This window comes from Ochotona princeps, chromosome 12 (assembly GCF_030435755.1).
Source record: "Ochotona princeps isolate mOchPri1 chromosome 12, mOchPri1.hap1, whole genome shotgun sequence".
NCBI classification, from domain to species: Eukaryota; Metazoa; Chordata; class Mammalia; order Lagomorpha; family Ochotonidae; genus Ochotona; species Ochotona princeps.
Genome location: NC_080843.1, coordinates 57,220,667 through 57,240,348, shown reverse-complemented (window position 1 = coordinate 57,240,348; position 19,682 = coordinate 57,220,667). Strand labels below are relative to the sequence as shown.

The window sequence follows — 19,682 nt, the reverse complement described above, 5'->3', positions numbered from 1 at the left end:
TAGCTCTGGGGGCGGACTGGGTTGTGAAATTCATCCTGTTTCTGCATTGAACTTCTGGGACCTGCCTGTCTCTGCTCCTAGTCAAATCAAACAGACCAGCAGAATGGGCAGTTCTTTGGGTTCACCTCCTGAGCTCCCAATGAATGTCCCTTTCCACCTGGTTGCTTGTGGAGTTCTGGCTGATGGTGCAATTTGGATGGCCACTTGCTGAATACTGCTGGGGTATCAGTCACTGCAACACCACACCGTTGTTTCTGCTGCTTTCCTGTGTCTGTCAGTCTCCGGGTACCCCTCTGCTGTCATTCTGTCCTCTTCTATATCCTCGAATGTGCCTTGGGTATGATTTATATATATTAAAAAAAAATCATTTGTAGATGGGCTTTTTGTTTCTAGATTTTATTTGTTATAAATAAAGTGTAAGTCTTCATGGAGATAATGTTTATATTTTTCAAAGTGCATAGAAATGGAATGACTGGATATAGGATAGGTTGTGAATTTAACTTTCAAGAAGTTGTTGAAATGGTTTCTGAAATGGTTGTATTTCTTCACATTCTTATAATCAACATAAAAAGTTCAAGTTACTCCTGTATTGTGTCCTTAACTTGATATATTGTCCATTTTGTGCTCTGTACCTCTTGTATCTGTTGCTTAATGTTGATTTAATTTTTCATGCTTTTCCAGGGTCTTACCATGAAAGTTTTAAATTATTTTCTCATGTCATTTAAAGCTTAAACATTTCCATCGCATATACTGATATACCTTTCTCCAACAAAATTTGGTACTTGTGTTCATATTAATTTCTAAACTCACTTTTTTTCTTTGAACAGCAGGTGTGTCAGAAACCTGTTAAATTTCCTAATACCTGCACTTGAGGATTTTCTAGATAAATTTTCAGTATTCTTGTTAATTTTTTATCATGTACTGAGGAAAATTACAGTCTCCATGCATGCTTGTACATTAGCCTAATTGAGTTCTGCATTCTGAAGCTCACTGTTATTTACATACTTATTATGATCTCTGTCTTATTGATGAATGGACTCCTTCATCAATATGAAATACCTTCTTTATTTCTAATAATATTCTTTGCTGTAAATCTAATTTTCCTTGTATAGTCACTGTGGTAGTACTTCTGGTGGAAATTTACTCCTTCTTCACTTGGTTTTCTTCTTGCTTTATCTGCATTTTGTCCACTCTGCCACCTCTCTCCTTTTGCTTTTTAGTAGTGTAACTCTAATATGGCTACTATAGTTTTCTTTGTGTTTATGTGGTTAGGACTTCACTGTGTTTCTTGCATCAGATTATCAGTAGTGTTAAATTAGCAGTTTTGCATAGTTTTGGCCGTTATTATTCAAATATTCTGTCTATTTTCTCATCTTTGAGACTTCCATTACTCATGCTTGCTAGCTTGACAGATTCTTATCTGCTGGCCTCTTGTTTTCTGTTTCAGTGTTTGTACATTTCAAACTCTTTAATTTCCATTTTTCTATGTACCTTTTCCTTTTGAGGTTCTCTGTTGTCTCAAGCATTTTCCTTTAATTTTTAACATTTATAAAGGTTAATTTAAAGTGTTAAACATCTGGCCCCTCACCTCTGCCCTTTATGTTTTATTGTACTTCTCCGCTGTTGCCGCATTTTACAGGTTTTGGCTGAAATCTTTACATTGTAAATAATTGAGTTTAACAATATTGGGTTCCTCTCTTTTTAAAAACTGGCCTTACCCTTCTGTTGGATGTTTAGTGGGCAGTAGTTTAGGTATATTGGATTTGTACAAATCATGAAATAATAAAGCTACTGAGCTCCACATGGATTGAGGATTTTAGTATTCTCTTGGATTTTCTTTTTTTATTTTTTTAAGATTTATTTATTTTTATTGCAAAGTCAGAGATATACAGAGAGGAGGAGAGACAGAGAAGAAGATCGTCCATCTGATGGTTCACTCCCCAAGTGACCACAATGGCTGGTGCTCTGTGCCAATCCGAAGCCAGGAGCCAGAAACTTCTTCTGGGTTTCCCACGTGGGTGCAGGGTCCCAAGGCTTTGGGCCATCCTCGACTACTTTCCCAGGCCACAAGCAGGGAGCTGGATGGGAAGCAGGGCTGCTGGGACTAGAACCGGTGCCCATATGGGATCCTGGCACATGCAAGGTGAGGACTTTAGCCGCTAGGCCACGCCACCGGGCCCGAATTTTATTTTCTAGTGTGAATTCATTAGGTTTGAATGTGGACTTATCTTAGCCATATTTTCACTTCTAGGTTCTCTGTGTTTAATTTGTATGCATCAGGCATGCAGGTTTGGATTAGTAAAATGCTGCATCAGTTTTCCCCTTGAAGCCTACCATTCTTTTTCCAGCAAAGTCAGATTTTCCTTGTTCTCTTTCTTCAGTGAAGTGTGCTACTGTGGCTGCATCCAGCCCTGAACGTATGAAGCTACAAGTTCTACCTACTCACAGGTGCATGGTTGCCTCACCTGGCATAGAACATCATAATACCCCAACCTTTTTTTTTTTTTAACATTTTTATTTATTTATTTGAAAGGCACAGATGCAATAAGCAATAACAGAGGGAGAAGATAGAGAAGTCTTTTGTCTGCTGGTTCACTCTCCAAAAGATGAAACGTCCAGAGATGGGCTGCTCCAAAGCTATGCTCCAGGAGCTTCTGGGTCACCCATGTGGTTGCAGAGGCTCAAACACCTTGGCCACCTGCTGATTCCCCAGGTGCATTAGCAGGGTACTTAGTCACAAGTGGAACCCTCAGGACTGCTACTGGTGTTGCAGGCAGCAGCTTAACACACGAAGTTACAACAGTTTCCCCAGAACGTCATAGTATTGTTGTTTTCTTCACCCAAAGCTAATTTGAACTGGTAGAAATTACTCTCTGTTGATGCCTAACTGCTTTTTGTAGGTTTGGATTTCAATCTGCTATCGTTTGCCTTTAGCCTGGAAAAGCTTCTTAACATTCAGTGTTAGGCAAATTTGTTAATGAATTATGTCAAGGTTATTTATTTATTTTGTTCTTTTGTCAAAAATGTCAATATTTCACATTTTCTTAAAAATTTATTTTGTTTCAAAGGCAGGGAGACGATTTCCCATCTGTTGGTTCACCCCCCAAATGCCTACATCAGCTGACACTGAGCCAAAAACTCATGGATCTCATACTGAGGTGGCTGGAGCTAAAGCTGCTTTTTGCCTCCTGGGTTGTGCATTAATAGGAAGCTGGAATTAGTGGAGCCACCCTCAATCAAACTCGTTACTCCAGATGTCCCAAAGGTTGTTTATCTTTTACCTTTTTTGAAAATTCTGTTTAGTCTTTTTTCCCCTCTTTATTTTTTGGTTCTAGATTGCTTTCTTTCTGAAGAGATGTCTACAGTCATATGTGTGTGTACGCACATAAGCATGTACACACGTGTATATAAATTGCTATGACTGCTTTCAATATTTTTTAACTTTCATATGTTTGATTTCTAGCAGTTTGGCTAAGGTGAGTCTGGATGTGATTTTTTCTTTGTGTTAATTTTGCTTTATACTCTTTTGAATTTGTGTTTCTTGGGTTTGTGGATTTTGTACTATGTCAAATTTCAAGTAATTTAGGTGTTTTCTTCAAAAATGTCCTGTCCTCTTCCTGTGATATGCTCTTTCCCTCTGTGACTCTTGATATCTCATAAGCCAGAATCTTTATTTTTCTAAACTTTTTTTTTTTGTCAGCATTCTTCACTTTTAGTTTATGTTGCCTTTACATTTACTGTTATTTTCTGTGCTGTCTCAACTTTTCTTAGTACCATTCACTGAGCTGTTCATTTTAGATAATAAGTTTTTAAGGTTATAGGAGATCTTTCACTTCTTTGTATTTTATGTTTCTATTTATCTTTTTCTGTAAATGTATCTTCCTTTATTTCTGTCATTTCTGGATTTTTGTTGACTGATGTTTTCCTGATTATGGGTCATATTTGTTACCTACTTCAACTAAAAAAAAAGAAAAAGTTAAGACAGAGCCATAATAAAAACGACAGAATTCCTGTCTGTTATTTTGCTCCCTAAATACCTACAACAGCTGAGAAGAGGCTGGTATGTTAATTAGCCTGACAGAAGCCAGAAAAACTCAATGCAGTTTTCCTGCAGGAGTGAGAGCAGCCACAGCCACCTCTCTGGGTCTCTTTATGTGTTTATTACAATGTTCGTTATCAAGAATCTGAATTTTGTCATCTTTGTTTGTAATTGTTAACTTCATTTTATTTATTCATTTTTGTTGGGAAGTCAGATATACAGAGAGAAAGATCTTTCATCCACTGATTCACTCCCCAAGTGGCCACAGTAACCAGAGCTGAGCCAATCTGAAGCCAGGAGCCAGGAGCTTCTTGGTCTCTCATGTAGATACCGGCTCCCATATTGGATCCCAGCAACTGCAAGGCGAGGACTTCAGCTGCTCAGCTCCTACACTGGGCCCCGTTAACTTCATTTTGGCAGCAGTTACTTGATTATCATCCTGATCCTTTTCATGCTTGTCATGCTATGTGTCTCCAGAACTCAATTGTCTTTCAGTACTGTGTGAGCTTTGGGAATTGTTAAGCTAACGATTTCTGCAAATCTTTGTGTACTGATTTTTGTTTGTTTGTTTTAGATTTGTTTCTGGACTTACGGAGTCTTAATGTATATGCATGTTAGAAATCACTTAAAGATTGGAAGGCAACTTTACAGATTTCTGGAACATTTTTTGCTTTGTAGCTTGTTTTGTTAGAAATCTGCCTGTATACACAGACACCTTAAGTTCTCTGAATTTTTTCCTTTTCTCAGCAATCTGCTTGGCGTTTCTCTTCCTATCTGCTAGATGTAAAGTCCTGAGCAGAAAGCAGGGAGTTGTAGTGTAGCAGTCTTGCACTGCCAGTTGTAGAGTCACTGTACATATGTTTCAGGATTTTCTAATTAATTACAGTAGGAGAACCAGTACAAGGCTAGTTAACATTTTCACTGGCAATGAAATTCTTGAAGTTAGGATTCTAACCTAAAGGCCGAAACCCTGAGTATAAAACCACGAGTTTTAATTTTTTCTAAATATGAGTTGAAATCATGAAGTTGTACAATTATATATCAGAACAATTCTTGTCATAGTTTTACTAATGTGTTATTTTGTACTGTGTTTAAGTAAAATTACAGTTAATACTTTTAATGTTATTTTCCAGTTATAACACTCTTAATCATAAAAACACATACCTTCAGAAATAAAAATTGAACTCTTGGCAGCAATTTTCTTGGTTCGTCTCAAGTAAAACGTAATCAATTTGTGTATCTCAAATTGATGAACTACGTTTTTCTAGCTGATTGTCCCAGTTTTTAATTTCTGTAGAAGTTAAGCATTTTTTACATGGCTCATCATGTATTTCTTCTAAAAATTATTTATTCAACTGATATTATGCAACATGTTCTTTATCCGTTTGGTCACGGTGACTAAGATTCAAATGGAAGTCTACTTTGTATAGCCTTACAGTGATAGTGATCTCTGTGAACTCAATGGTCTCTAGCATGTCTTAATAACAACCAATCTTGGTTTACAAGGAAACCTCCGTGCTGATTTATAAGCATTCTGTGATACCTTCCTGACTTGGTAGCTCTTGTATCCGGTGCAGCTCTCTGACTTGCTGGTTCTCCCCTGAAGTTGCCTTCTGGTTGTTAATAGCAGCACAGGAAACTTAAGTGGCCTCCTGAGAGCACTGTGTGGTCACTGGCTGTAGGTGTGGGGAGGAGGCTACTGACCTGCAGAATAACAGCAAGAACCTTTATGTGAATCACCATGCTAGCTTCTTTAAACGCTCTTTTGTTTTTTCATTTAATTGTAACAGTTTGTGTGCTAGATGTTATTTACAGATTAGAAATTGGATCCAAGCAGCTGAATGTGGATTCTGCACTAGTAAATATTAACATTTACCAACTAGGAAATGGACCGTCAACACTCCCAAAACTTAGTGTTTCTCTGATTAACTCTCTGCAATGCCTGTGTTGAAACTTTATTTGGAGCAAATAACCCTATCTTATCAGCTAGCTAGCAAGCCTAAATCTGTATGCATTCTATATTACCTTATCTTCATTAGTATGCATCCTGTGTCACTGTATCTACATTTGTGTGCATCCTAATTCTCCTGATACAGTAGAGAAGCTGCTCATCTTTTCTTAAACCTGATCCCTTCACTTGTGCCTTGGTGTCTGCCAATTTTAGGCTGTCTCAAAAACCTGACAGTGTCCTTGGTCTTCTTTCTTATCTTCGGTCCTCTCTCACAGCTAGATCTTTGCTTTGGTTTTGATTTTCTTAAAGTTTAAAAATACAGAAAAATAGAAAAAATAATTTATCAGTGTTTTGTAGTGAACACTTAACCATTCTTGCTTTCTGATGTATCTATTCCTGTTTTATGCTTTTGATGCCTTTTAAAATGAGTTATGTCATTCCTGCAATGATTTGGTGATTTAATGCTCTGTAAAGGCCCATTTATAAAGCTCATTCCCTAGGTGGTGTAGTCGGAAGTTGATGAAAGTTTGGGAAGTGGTGTCTAGTGGGAGGTCCTTAGCTCGTTGGGGGCATGCTCCCAGAAAGTAATCTTGTGAGAGGATCATTATAAAAGCACAAGTTTGGATCTAGCCTCTACTCACCATGTGACCTTTTGTCTAAATCCACTCTACTATTACCATCTGCTAGTGTCATTTTGTGCAAAACCACAGGACATATTTGTATTTCTACATTACTTCTTACTTGAAACTACAAAAGTGAATGAAATAAACCTTTCTTTGATAAGCTTAGTTGCCTCTGCTGTGTCATTGTCATGATGAAAAGCTAATACAAGTATGTTTCTTTCCAGAGCTGTTAGCACATATATGTTGAGCACTTTAATAACAGAAGAAAAATATACCAAAATCATAAAGAAATAAAGAGAAGGAGGAAAATTCTTTTTATTAGCAGCTCAGATGACTGTCTCCATGTGAAATCTTAACAATTCCATTACCGTAAAAGTGAATTTGGTGGGCTCGGCGGCGTGGCCTAGAGGCTAAAGTCCTTGCCTTGAAAGCCCCGGGATCCCATATGGGCGCCGGTTCTGATCCCGGCAGCTCCACTTCCCATCCAGCTCCCTGCTTGTGGCCTGGGAAAGCAGTTGAGGACGGCCCAATGCATTGAGACACTGCACCCGCGTGGGAGACCCGGAAGAGGTTCCAGGTTCCCAGCATCGGATTGGCGCGCACTGGCCTGTTGCGGCTCACTTGGGGAGTGAAACATTGGACGGGAGAACTTCCTCTCTGTCTCTCCTCCTCTGTGTATATCTGGTTGTAATAAAATGAATAAATCTTTAAAAAAAAAGAATTTGGTAAGATCACAAGAAAAAACAGTATGTAATGATCAACTACATCTTATATAGTAAGCTATTTCAAGATATTTAAATTAGTGATTTATATTAAAAAACCCACATTTGTACTAAATTCAGCAATAATTGGGGCTTGTGTGACATTATTGAGAGAAATGACATAAATTCGAACACAGTGGACACATCTTGGATTTGAAACTGGGAATTTATCATGAAATTGTTTTTTTCTCCTGAAAAAAAGTTTGTAATTACAACTTCTTGATCAGGCTCACTAATTTGGAAGCTATCAGCGACCACTCCTATACCAACCATCAGGAAAAGCAGTCTACACACTTCATCCACTACAGCTAAGGCTACTGTTTTGCCGAATACTTGAGTGTGGTAAGACGCAGCACACAAGTTTTACCAATAGACAGCACAGGACCAAAAAAAGTGTCCGCTCCTTTGTGAGTGCTTTGACAAGATCTCGAGGAAACTGCCCTGGATGAATGATAGAACCTCACCTGTTCAGGCTGCATTTTGACCACAGTTGAGGGACCTGAAAACGCAGTCCTCCTTGGATTATGCATTGCAGGACCAATGTACCTTCAAATGGTTTTGAAAAACATGTATCTAAGGGAAAGAAGTACAAGGCCTGGATCAGAATTACATTCCCAGAGTATTTTATGATTATTCTGAGAGCTACATTCAGGAAAGGGCAGCAAAAAAGATCCAAGACCACTCAGAAGATTGGTATGCGCTATAATAACCTATGGTACAATGTGTGGCTAATTTATACCTTTAACAATTCCAAGAACTATAAGAACAAAACATGGTTTTTACTTCATTAGCTGCATGTCATTTTGTTGCTTTATAAATATACAAATCTCTACCTCCAGGTTCATTAAGTCATTGAAATGTATAAAATCAAGCCTGGTACAATGGGTCAATTGGCTAATCCTCCTCCTGAAAGTAGAGGGATTCCATTTGAGTGCTGGTCCATGTCCTGGCTGCTGCTCCTCCCGTCAAGCTTCCTGCCTGTGAGCTGGGAAAGCAGTGAAGGATGCCCGAAATCTTGGGATCGTGCACCTGCATGGGAGACCTGGAAGAAGCTCCCAGCTCCAGGCTTTGAATTGGCTTATCTCTGGTTGTTGTGACCGTTTGGGAACTGGAGAAGTAGATGGAAGATCTTCTTCTCTGTCTCTCCTCTGTGTAAAACTGCCTTTCCAGTAAAAAATAAATAATTTTTTTTTAAATTATCAAATCATGGTTGTCACTCCCACTACCATCCTACACTTGATGATACCATGACAGATCCAAGAGGGTGCAGAGATGGTTAATACGGGAGCCTCACCTCCAACTCTGCCTGTTTTGAATATTCAGTTAGGCCCTGCTATGGACACTAGCCCCATGCCTCACATAGTAAAGAAAGATGACCCCAAACGTTGTGCATTGCAGCTGTTCCTCCTGACTTCACCTTCATTCCTTTTTGTGTGATATTTGCTTTGCGTGGAGATAATCTCCTTTCTCTCAAATTTTTCTTATGTGCAGACGTGAACCTGGACCAAGCCTATCCAGGGAACACCATAAACAAAGCCAGTAAGAGTTCAGAGTTTCTGTAAGAATGTTAGCTGCCATGTTAATGCTTACTATGCCAGTATTCAGACTGAAAGCTATGAAAGATGAAAATGCTCTATTCTTCTGCTCGCCTTGCGGTTGTTTTCCACTTGTTTTCCTTCTGTCCGTACCAGTTGTCTTTTATACTTTGCTCAGGCTTTATACTTACCTACTGGAAAGTTTGCTAGCCATTCCTAAAGCAGAATTTCCTTCTCAGTTTTTGGAAATATTTAATTTCATTTTTCCTGTTTTCCAAAGTGCGTTTATGTTCCCTATCCTCCCCCATCTTGTTGCATCTTTTCTCCCTCTCCTCCCGAAAAAAGCAAAGAAACCAAAACCAAAACCAAAAACATTCGTATCTTCTATATTTCTCATGTTAACATGTTAACCCATTTCAGCTGAGCTTTTTTTTTTGTTGTTGTTGTTAGGATTGATTCATTTATTTTTATTGGAAAAACAGTTTGGCAGAGAAGGAGAGACAGAGATAAAAGATCTTCCATCCACTGGTTCACTCACCTGGAGCTGTGCCAATCTGATGCCAGGAGCCAGGAGCTTCTTCTGGGTCTCCCATGTGCAGGTTCAGGGCCCCAAGTCTTAGGGCCATCATCCACTCTTTCCCAGGCTGTAGGCACGGAGCTGGAAGGGAAACGGAGCAGCTGGGATATGTATGAGTGCCCAGATGAGGATTTAGCCACTGAGCCATCATGCCATCCCCTCAGTTTAGTTTTTATCTTCAAACAATCAGTGTAGTCTAGATGATAGAGAAGTGAATGTTTTCAGTGAAATTTTGCTTTATATGTAATGAACTTTTTCCTTGAGTCCAACAATGAGTACTGCTCTGTCTGGAGTCAGCCTTTCACCATGGCTTTCCTGTGGCAGTGGCTCGTAGTATTGTTTCTAACTGATTATTCATGTTGCCAAGCCTCAGATGTGGAATAGAAATTTATCATACAAATATGGTTTTATTGTGATATTCTCATAAGATGCTTCTCCCTGAATGACCTTGTCCATGGTCAAGGCCTCAGGTACCACCTATTAGCTGATAACTATACATTTATTTGCATGCAGATTAATCTGAATTTCACATACTTCTTACCAGCCTTCTGACATTTGTCCATAGAACTTCACAGATACCTAAGTCATGTTCCCCTCTGAGATTTTGAAATCATCTGGCCCAAATGAGATAGTTTTCCAGATCCTGTCTCATGGCTGTCTTTTTTTTTTTTTTTAATTCTTTCCATGTTCAATATAACTGTAGGAGTTTCCTTGAGTTCCTTCCATCTGATTTCACTTATTCAGTGGCCAGTTTGCACCACGTTCTGGTTTCTTTTTCCCCTTTCCACTTCTGCTTTATGAGGCAAGTAAGTTTTGAGCTTAAACATTAACCGTATGTTGATGATAGTTGTGTACAGACATTAGGTTCTCTAATATAACCTTTAGTGCATTAGAAACAAATTGACTGGCTATTCTGTTAAATCAGCTACTCCCTTTGCTTTTTGCTTGCATTGGAAAACTATTTTTTGTTTGTTTCTTTCAAGATACTGGTTTAAAACTTAGGAGTAATTTGCCTCTGCCCTCTTTTGGTATGGTCAGTTTTCAAGTTCTGAACCTTTTGCTCCATATTGTTTCCATAAAATGGTGTATGTAGGTGTTCCTGCCAGCACAAGAGCTGTAACAGGCAGATGATATGGAATCATGATTAGGCTTTCTTCAAATGAACATAACAGGGTACAAATATTCATAGGTATGATTCTAAATATAGCTGTGCATTTTAAAAACCTATAATTTGTTCTCAGTATTATATGTAATTTTGTAGCTCATTTCTTTTTAGTTTTACTTTAGTTATATAAAGGAAGAAAATTTCATGTACTTCATATATATAGGGTTTTTTTTCATATATGTAGTTTTAAGAGCATAATACTTGCTACCCTACTCTCCCGTTCCTTCCTTGCTCCTACTGGTAGCTCATGTCCATGCAAGAAAGGGATCCTTGTAAATATAAATTTTGTATTCAGACCACTAAGTGCAAATTCTATTCATCATTTGTTCAGGAAAATACATTTGTTGAGCATTTTCTATATGCCTTTTTAAAAAATAGTTAATTTTTTAATGTATATTCCTTGACAGAGAGTGTGTGAGAGAGATTCACTTTCAAATACCTCAATAGTCAGAACTGAGTCAGGCTGAAGGCAGGGATATCTGGGTCTGCCATGTGGGTGGCAGGAGCTAAAGTGGTCTCATCATTGCTGCCTTTCAGGCGTATTAGCCAGAAGCTGAATTGGAAGCCAAGCAGCTGATAAGGGCTGTCAGCATCTCAAAAGGCGATTTACCCCATTGAGTCACAGTCATGGTCATGGTCATGGTCATTTTTTTTTTTTTAAAGACATTTGGTTATAGTAGAAGTTGATACCTCCTTTCTTTGTGGAGGGGTTCACATTCTTCTGCAAAGAGAATAGAGGTAAATGGGGTAGTGGAGGAGGGACAAAGAAAAAAACATGTAAGGAGAAAATATGGTGCCAGTTGAGCAGTTGTGAGTTTGTGGTTTTACATGAGTTAATTATATGGTAATTTACATAGTCTCAACTGACAGTAGTGAGTTTGTGAGACCCAAGACAGAAAGGAACATACCAGGAAAGTGGCTGTGACAAGTAGGAGATTTCAAAAGTTGATATTAGAGGTCCATCGAGTTTGGGAGTGGGTTGTTTACATCTTTTGGGGGATACTGGTAGAGGCTTAACGGTTAACTCTTTGGGAGAACAAATAATTAAAGATAGTGGATTGTAGTGTTTACTGATTTCCCTGTTATAGCAAGTCCCACCATGGCCAATTTCAAGCTATTAGTAAGCAACTTGCTGTCAAACATCCCCACAAATTTGACAGCCAGCCAATATGACTTGGTATAAACCCTCTCCGGCACATCTCTAAGGTAGGGTTTTACAGGCCACTTCTAACAATGTTATGCATTTTTTTATGAGAAAGAAAATCATTATATTAGAAAAATGATATGGTCAGGTTTATGCTCTAACAGAATCAATCTGGTTCTTGGATTGAGGGCATTAATTCATGTTCATATTAGCATTCACCTGCAAACTCATAAATTATTTATGTGGTGCTGGCTTTTTCCTTGCTTTAAATTATTTTGCTATTTGGCAATATTTAAAAGCCCCAAATATTCCATAAAACAGCATTTCTCTGCTTTGTTAGAAAAATCAGAAAATTTTTATTCTTTCTTGCATTTAAATAGTTTGGACTGGAAAAAGTTTGCCCTTTTTTTTAGATGTATGTTTTCATTTCTCACCTCTTTTTTCAGGTCCCTTATGTTGAATTTTGGCTATCGGCCAAAATAGCTGTTTGCTTGCTTTTAAATTGCAGAGGTAAGGAAAATGAACACTTTCTTATAACTAGCTCTGTTAGCAAAACTGACAGCAAAACGAGAAGTAAGAAGGCTCTGATTTGAGAAAAATTGAGCAAGCGTATTTCTTTGCAGATATGAACAGTTATTTTGTGAATAATAAAATGTGCCTATTTTAGAAGAACATGATGCATTAGGATGAAACAAAACATAGCTGCAATTATGACTAGATGTGGAAAATATGAATAATTGTAAAAAAAATAAGAGGCAGGAGAGAAAAACAGAAGAGAGAGAAGAGAAGAGAGCACGTGGGTGTAAGGGTCGCAAGAGAGAGAGGTGCATGTGAGCACGGGGTCGCAAGGATTCCCATCCTGTGACTCACTCTCTAACACTTGTAACTGCTGGCTCTGGCATAGGCTGAAGCTGGAAGCTGTGAGCTTCGTCCAGGAATCCTGTGAGGGTGGCAGAGACCTCACTACTGAAGCATCTCTGTTGCTCCTTGCCCACCCACGTATGGATTAGCAGGAAGCTGGAAATGAGTGAGGAACCAAGAAAAGCCTAGTCTGTTTGACAATGGAATGCAGAAGTCCTAGCTGACTTGATACCTAGTCTGGATGCCCATGCCTTATTATGCACAAAGATTCACATTTGATAAGGCTTTGATTTTAAATCAAATCAAATAAATTATGTTCATATAAGACATGATGGTGAAATATTTGAGGGATATCGAAACAGTTTGTAAATGTCAGTATTTGTGAGTATCTGAGTGCAACAGAAATTGATTTGAAAACATCAACCAAATTTAAGAAAAGTATTGTTTTAAAAATCTGGTTAACTTTCAGAAAAAATTATATCGGTTTTATGCTTTTTGTTGATGATCAAGCACAGATATTTAAAATATTGAACTAAATTATATTTAATCATATCTATGAGAATTTTAGTGAAACCAATTGATTTAAAAGCATGTCCATGATTGTTACAACATAAAATTATTTTTTGAAAATAAGAATTAGTAAATTTAGAAAACATGCCTAAGAAAACTGTATTGAAATGATTAGTGTTAATTTTGGACTTTTTTTTCCTCCGTAAAGTACATCCAGTTGTGAGGATACGGATCTTAGGTTCACTCATTGCCTCATTCAGTATGAATTACTTTGAGAAGTAACCACCATGAATAGACTCGTGGGCTGATGCACAAATCATATACTCTGTTGGTAAGCTGAGTCTTATGATGTATATAAAGATCTCTGATTGCACATTGTTAAGGTTATATAGTCCTTCAGCAGCAGTCATAGGTCCACCCTTCTGCTGTTCAAGTGTATCATGGCATTATAGTTATAAGCCATGGTAGAAAACTTAGTATCAGATTGTAAAGATATATTTAATAGTTTCCTTTGTTAATTCTCCTGTTATTCAAGAGATGCATTCTACAGTGTAAATTACCTTATATCAGAGAGAACATACGATATTTGTCCATTTGGGATTGGCTTACTTCACTGATCATAATGGTCTTTAGTTGGGATCATTTTGTTGCAAATGGCAGAATTTCATTCTTTTTAATGTGAGTAATATTCTATGGAGATGAAGCATGGTTCTTTTAATCCATTCTTCTGTCAGTGGGTATCTGGATTGTTTCCATGTATTCACTTTTGTGGATTGTGTTATGTTATAAATATAGGGTTGCAGGTTACTTCCTCATATGCTAATCTTGCTTCCTTTGTATATAATCCCAGGAGTAGGATGACTGGGTCATATGGTAGTTCAATTTCAGTTGTCTGAGAGCTATACTGACTTCCATGCTGGCTGCCCTAGTCTATACTTTCACCAATAATGAAGTAGGGTACCTTTTCCCACACATCCATGTCAGCAGGTATTGTTAGCAGAGTTTCAAATGTGAGTCAGTTTCACTGGTGTGCTTTTTGTTTGTATTTCCCTAAGGCGTATGAGCAATTTTTTCATATGTCTATTAGCCATTTGAATTTGTTCTTTTGAAAAATCCCTGCTCATTTCCTTTGTCCATTTATTAACAGTGTTGCTTGTTTTGCTGCCATTGAGTTTCTGAAGCTCCTTGTAAATCCTGGATATCAGTCCCTTCTCTGTTATGTGCTATGCATAGATTTTCTTCCATTCTGTTGGTTTCTTCCTTACTTTGTTGATCGTTTCCTTTGCTGCACAAAAGCTTCTGAGTTTTATGTAGCCTACTTGTTTGTTGTCTTTGACTGCTTGTGCTTTTGGTAACTTTCTTAAGTCGTGCCTATGCCCCACTCTTGCAGAGTGCTTTCTATGGTTTTCTCTAATTGTTTGATGATTTCTGGTTGCAGATTTAAGTCCTTACCCATTTAGAGCTTATTTCATGTAAGGTGAGAGGTGAGCAGGTCTTCTTTCTTGCTACTCCAAGTGAATATTCCAGTTATCCCAACAGCATTTGTTGAATAGAGCAACCTTTTCTTCTGGGTTGTTTTTAGTTCTCTTGCAAAAGATTAGTTGGCTGTACATGTACGGGCTCCTTTTTGAGGTTTCTGTACTGTTCCAGTGATGCTCTCTTTTTCTGTATCAGTACCAGACTCTTTTGATGACCACTGCCCTGTAGTATACCTTGAGATATGCAATTGTAATTCCTTTAGCTTTATTTTTTCTTCAAGATATTCAATATCTGTTGTATTTTGAGATGAGTTTTGAGATCAATTTTAGTATGAGATGAATTTTCTATGAAGAAGGTTGTTGGAATTTTGAGTGAGATTACATTGAATCTGTATATTTCTTTCTGTAATATGGTCATTTTGATGACTTTGATTCTGCTGATTCAGAAATACGGAAATTTCTTAATCTTTAATGTCTTCAGTTTCTTTAATTTTTTTTGTGAATCTCATCAAAGAGGTCCTCCATGTCTTTGGTTAGGTTTATTCCAAATTATTTAAAATATTTTAAATATTTTTAAAAGGAATTATTCTTACATGTTTTTTCTCAATCATGCACTTGTTTTGTATATTAAGGCCATTGATTTATATTTGTTTATTTTTGTACCCTGCTACATTGCCAAACTCTCTTATGAGTTCCAAGTCTGTTTATTATGTTGAATTACCTTAAGTTCCTTTTCTTCTGTGTTAACACTAGTTAGGACTACCAATATGATACTGAACAGCAGTGGTGAAATGGACTTTCTTCTCTCATGCCAGATCTTAGTGGAAAAGCTTGCAACCTTTTCTTGTTCAGTATGGTGCTGGTGTTGGGTTTTTTGTTTATTGCTTTGATTATGTTGTAGATGGTTCCTTCAATGCCTATTTTGCTTAGGGTTTTTAGCAAGAGGTGGTTTGGATTTTATTAAATGCTATCTGTGTGTCTGTTGAGAGAATTATTTGATTCTTTTTATTCTTCATTTAATTGATGTGCATATTTATTGATTTATATATGTTAAACCATTTCTGCATGCCAGGGATAAATCCCAGTTGGTTTGGGAGAATTATTTGTCTAATGTATTGTTGGATCCTGTTGGCTAGTATTTTGTTGAGAATGTTTACATGTATGTTCACCAGGGATATTGGTGTGTAATTCTCCCATTCAATTGTGTCTCTGTTTGGTTTTGGTAAGGAAGTGATGAAGGATTGCTTCCCTTCCTATTGTTTTGAATAGCTTGTAGACGATTGGTGTAAGCTATTTTTGAAACCTTTGGTAGAATTCAATCATGGAACCATTCAGCCCTGGCTTTTTGTTTAGAGGGATTTGATTCCTGATTCAATCCTTGTCCTGATGATAAGTCAGGATTTTTGATTATCTCATGAATCAGTTTTGGTAAACTGAATGTGTCTAGAAACCTATGCATTTCTTATAGGCTTCTATTTATTGGTGTATAGGTTCTTGTGATATTCCTGATTTTTCCATGTATGTCCGAGGTATCCAGTGTTATATTTCTTTTTTCTTCTTTGATTCTGTTGATTTGTGTCTTCTCCCTCTTTTTTTGTTTGTTTGTCAAGTTGGTAACTGGTTTTTCTATTTTGTTGATTCTTTTCAAAGAAGCAGGTCTTCATTCATCTCATTATTGTTCTCTTGGTCTCTATTTGGTTTATTCTTTTTATGCTAGTCTTGGGACTTTTTTTTTTTAGCCTTTTCAGACTTAGCTCATCTATTTGGTGCCTTTCGAATTTCTTGTTGTAGATGCTTGTTGCAGTGAACTTTTTGCTTAGCAGTGAGTTAGCAATTGTTGGTAATTCCTTCATTCATTTCGAGTAAAAAATTAAATTCAGAAGCATTAAAATCAGTTTATTATTGGACATTGTTATGGGTAAATTGGAAATAACCCTTTCTAGACAGGATGATTTTCCAGTTGCTAGTTCATTTGGCAAATGGCTATAGTAGTCGGAGCTGAGTTGATGATATGAACTCAGTGGCCAGCAGCCTCCTCCATGTCTCCCACATGGGTGGAGTAGCCCAAAGCTTTGAGCCACCCTCCATGGCTTGTCCAGGCCACAGAAATGATCTTGATAGGACTTGGAGCAGCTGGGGCATGAACCAGTGCCTGTGTGGGATGCTAGCACTAGCTTGCAGGTTGAGGATTAGTCAAGTAAGCCTTCACACCATCCCCCTAGAAACTAAATCTTTTAAGGCAATTTCATGGCCCAAATATTTCCAACATTGATAGAGATAGCCATGTCACCCCAGGTGGAAAATAATTGTAACTTGGAGTAATAAAGGTATGTCACCACGTAGAGTCAGTGCTCAGGACAGCAGGAGAAGTCTGAAACACCAAACTGTAGGAAGATGGAATGAAGAGGTCTTTCTTTACCTTGCTGGATGGGGAATAAAAGCACCTGGAATGAACTTGGAGTTTGGAGCTGTCCAATGTTGTAATCTAGGTTTGCAAAGAGGAAGAAAGGCTTCAAACAATGCTGTGACAGAAGAATGAAAATGCAGACCACAGTAATATAGTACAAGGTATTGCCTATGCCCACACAGCCAAAAACATATCAATCTGATTTCCCTGACAACCAGCTCTAATCATAACCATTCACAAAACATAAGCCTATGTTCTTGCCAGCATGATTAAAATGAAACTAAAATAATTAAATACAGACAGACTAGCTCAAAGAATTCTACTGGTTCTGCAAGAAATGTTAATGTGTAACAGTCCATCCTGGAAAAGGCCAAGATACTCCTCGGTTTGCTTTACAAATTGTGCTTTAGCTGCTGTAAATGGTGCTTATTATTTTTGATTTGAAGCCTCCTAATGTGAGAACAGTTTTTATTGTGTATCCACACAATAAAACTAGCTTGATTTAATTCTTATTTTAGCAGGAGTGAGTAGAGATGAAGGAAGCATGGATGGATTTTTTTCATTGAAAATATGAAAGTCGTAAATAAAAATGCTAAATGTGGGCCCGGTGTGGTGGCCAAGTGGCTAAAGTCCTTGCCTTGCATGTGCCAGGATTCCATATGGGTGCTGGTTCTAATCCCGGCAGCCCTGCTTCCTATCAAGCTCCCTGTCTGTGGCCTGAGAAAGCAGTCGAGCATGCCCCAAAGCCTTGGGACCCTGCCCCTGCATGGGAGACCTGGAAGAAGTTCCTGGCTCCTGGCTTTGGATTGGCACAGCTCTGGCTGTTGTGGCCACTTGGGGAGTGAATCATCGGATGGAAGATCTTCCTCTCTGTCTCTCCTTCTCTCTATATATGTGGCTTTGCAATAAAAATAAATAAATCTTCAAAAATGTTAAATGTATCATTTCAGAATACACATTTTCCTATAAAAATTTTCCTGGTTGAACTTAAATAAGCAATAACAGCATCCAATCAAGTGGTCTTGGAAAAAAAGACAGTGAATTGAGATGGAATTTAAAAATTCATCCTTTGATTCTGACATTATTGTATTTTTACTGAGATCTTGGAAGCTCCATTTCTGGGAAAGTAATTTTGTCTATCATAACTGGTCTAAGGATATTAAGATGGCTTTCTAAACTGTGCATGACACAATGTTGTGATAATTCTGGCTGTCAAATTTATTCTGGATGCTTTGATTGCAAGGCTTCTGAGAGAATAGACATTGAATTGCTGTGAAGCATGGGGCTTTCAGAACTCCAGATCCATTCCAGACTGAGACTAGTACAGTTGCTCGTGGGACCTCAACCTGATTCAACCAGAAACTACTACTTCCAGCTGATTCTGAGTAGAAGGTGACATGGAGGGGGAGATAAATTTTGAATTTTGTAACTTAACTTTGCACTGTAACACAGAGTAGAAGAGAACTTTATATCATACTCCAGTGTCCTCAATTTGAAAAGGTATTTAAGCTTTAAGCTAAAATATCTTTCTTAGAGCTTAATAATAGGAAGGCAATTGTATTCAAATAAGAGGCATTTTATTACTGAAGTATATTCAAGGTAGCATACAATTCTATCACGGAATTGCTGTTATGGTACAGTGAATAGCATGCCTGGACATAAGTTTGGAAAGAAAACAGGATGTATGTTCAGCTTTTAGTATGGAACAGAATTGAAGTTGATGTACTAAATGTGTTGTTCTGACTCAATACAGATTATTTAGGGGATGACATTTAATCTACCCAGCATTGAATCTTCAAAAAAAAAAAAAACAACAATAAACAGCAGCAACAACAACAACAACAAAACTCATGAACAGCAGAGATTGATGTTGGGTGTGATCTATGGAGGTGGGAGCAGAGCTGCTTCAGTACAGTCTATCTCATCTCTGCCTGGCCATTGGCTTCATGAAAAAGCCCAGTGCATCTAGAGAATGAAAAACTGGGTCATGCTAGTGGGGCCCACTGTCTTGTTCTCACAGAAGGAGTCTGACTAGTTGTAACTTGGACTCCCCCTTGCCTTGTTAATAACACTGCTTCTGAGGGATGAAAATTCTTTTTTGTTGTTTGTTTTTATTTATTTATTTATTTTATTATTTTTTAATAATCTTACTTAGTTGATTAGGGAACATAGTGTCATGAAAATTCTTACCATGGGAGTCCCTTTTGGATCAATAGCAAGACATGCTTTTTTCAGTTGAACAGTCAGTTCTGCCCTTGAAAGTGAACATGCATTCTCCCTGTTTGCTTCTTCTGAGAAGTCCTGCCTGGTCTAATGCCATGATGGCTAATTGTGTCAGCTTGCCTAACACTGAATTCAAAGTTGCTGGGCATATACATATAAGCTAAATCCCCCAAGTTTACCTCCATCAGATATAACAAGAATAATTTTGGCTTCATATTTTCTGTTTTGTTTTGACTCCTTTTTAAAAATTTTTTTTACTTATTTTTATTAGTTATTATTATCATTTTATGATACAGTTCTATAGGCCCTGGGATTTACCTTACCCCCTCTTCAATCCCCTTCCCATCACTGATGCCCCTATATTGTTACTATACTATGGTTCTACATAAACAGTCATATGTATATCAT

At 37.7% G+C, this 19,682-nt stretch overlaps 1 protein-coding gene across 1 annotated transcript in view; it reads left to right on the top strand.

The window, feature by feature from the left end:
* The window catches only part of RFC3 (replication factor C subunit 3), a 34,883-nt gene extending 22,583 nt beyond the window's left edge, over positions 1 to 12,300 (top strand). Inside the window, exon 10 of the mRNA XM_058670866.1 lies at positions 12,242 to 12,300. The gene's annotated coding sequence lies outside the window, so the exon portion shown is untranslated. The remainder of the gene's footprint in view (positions 1 to 12,241) is intronic.
* The last annotated feature ends 7,382 nt before the right edge of the window (positions 12,301 to 19,682 follow it).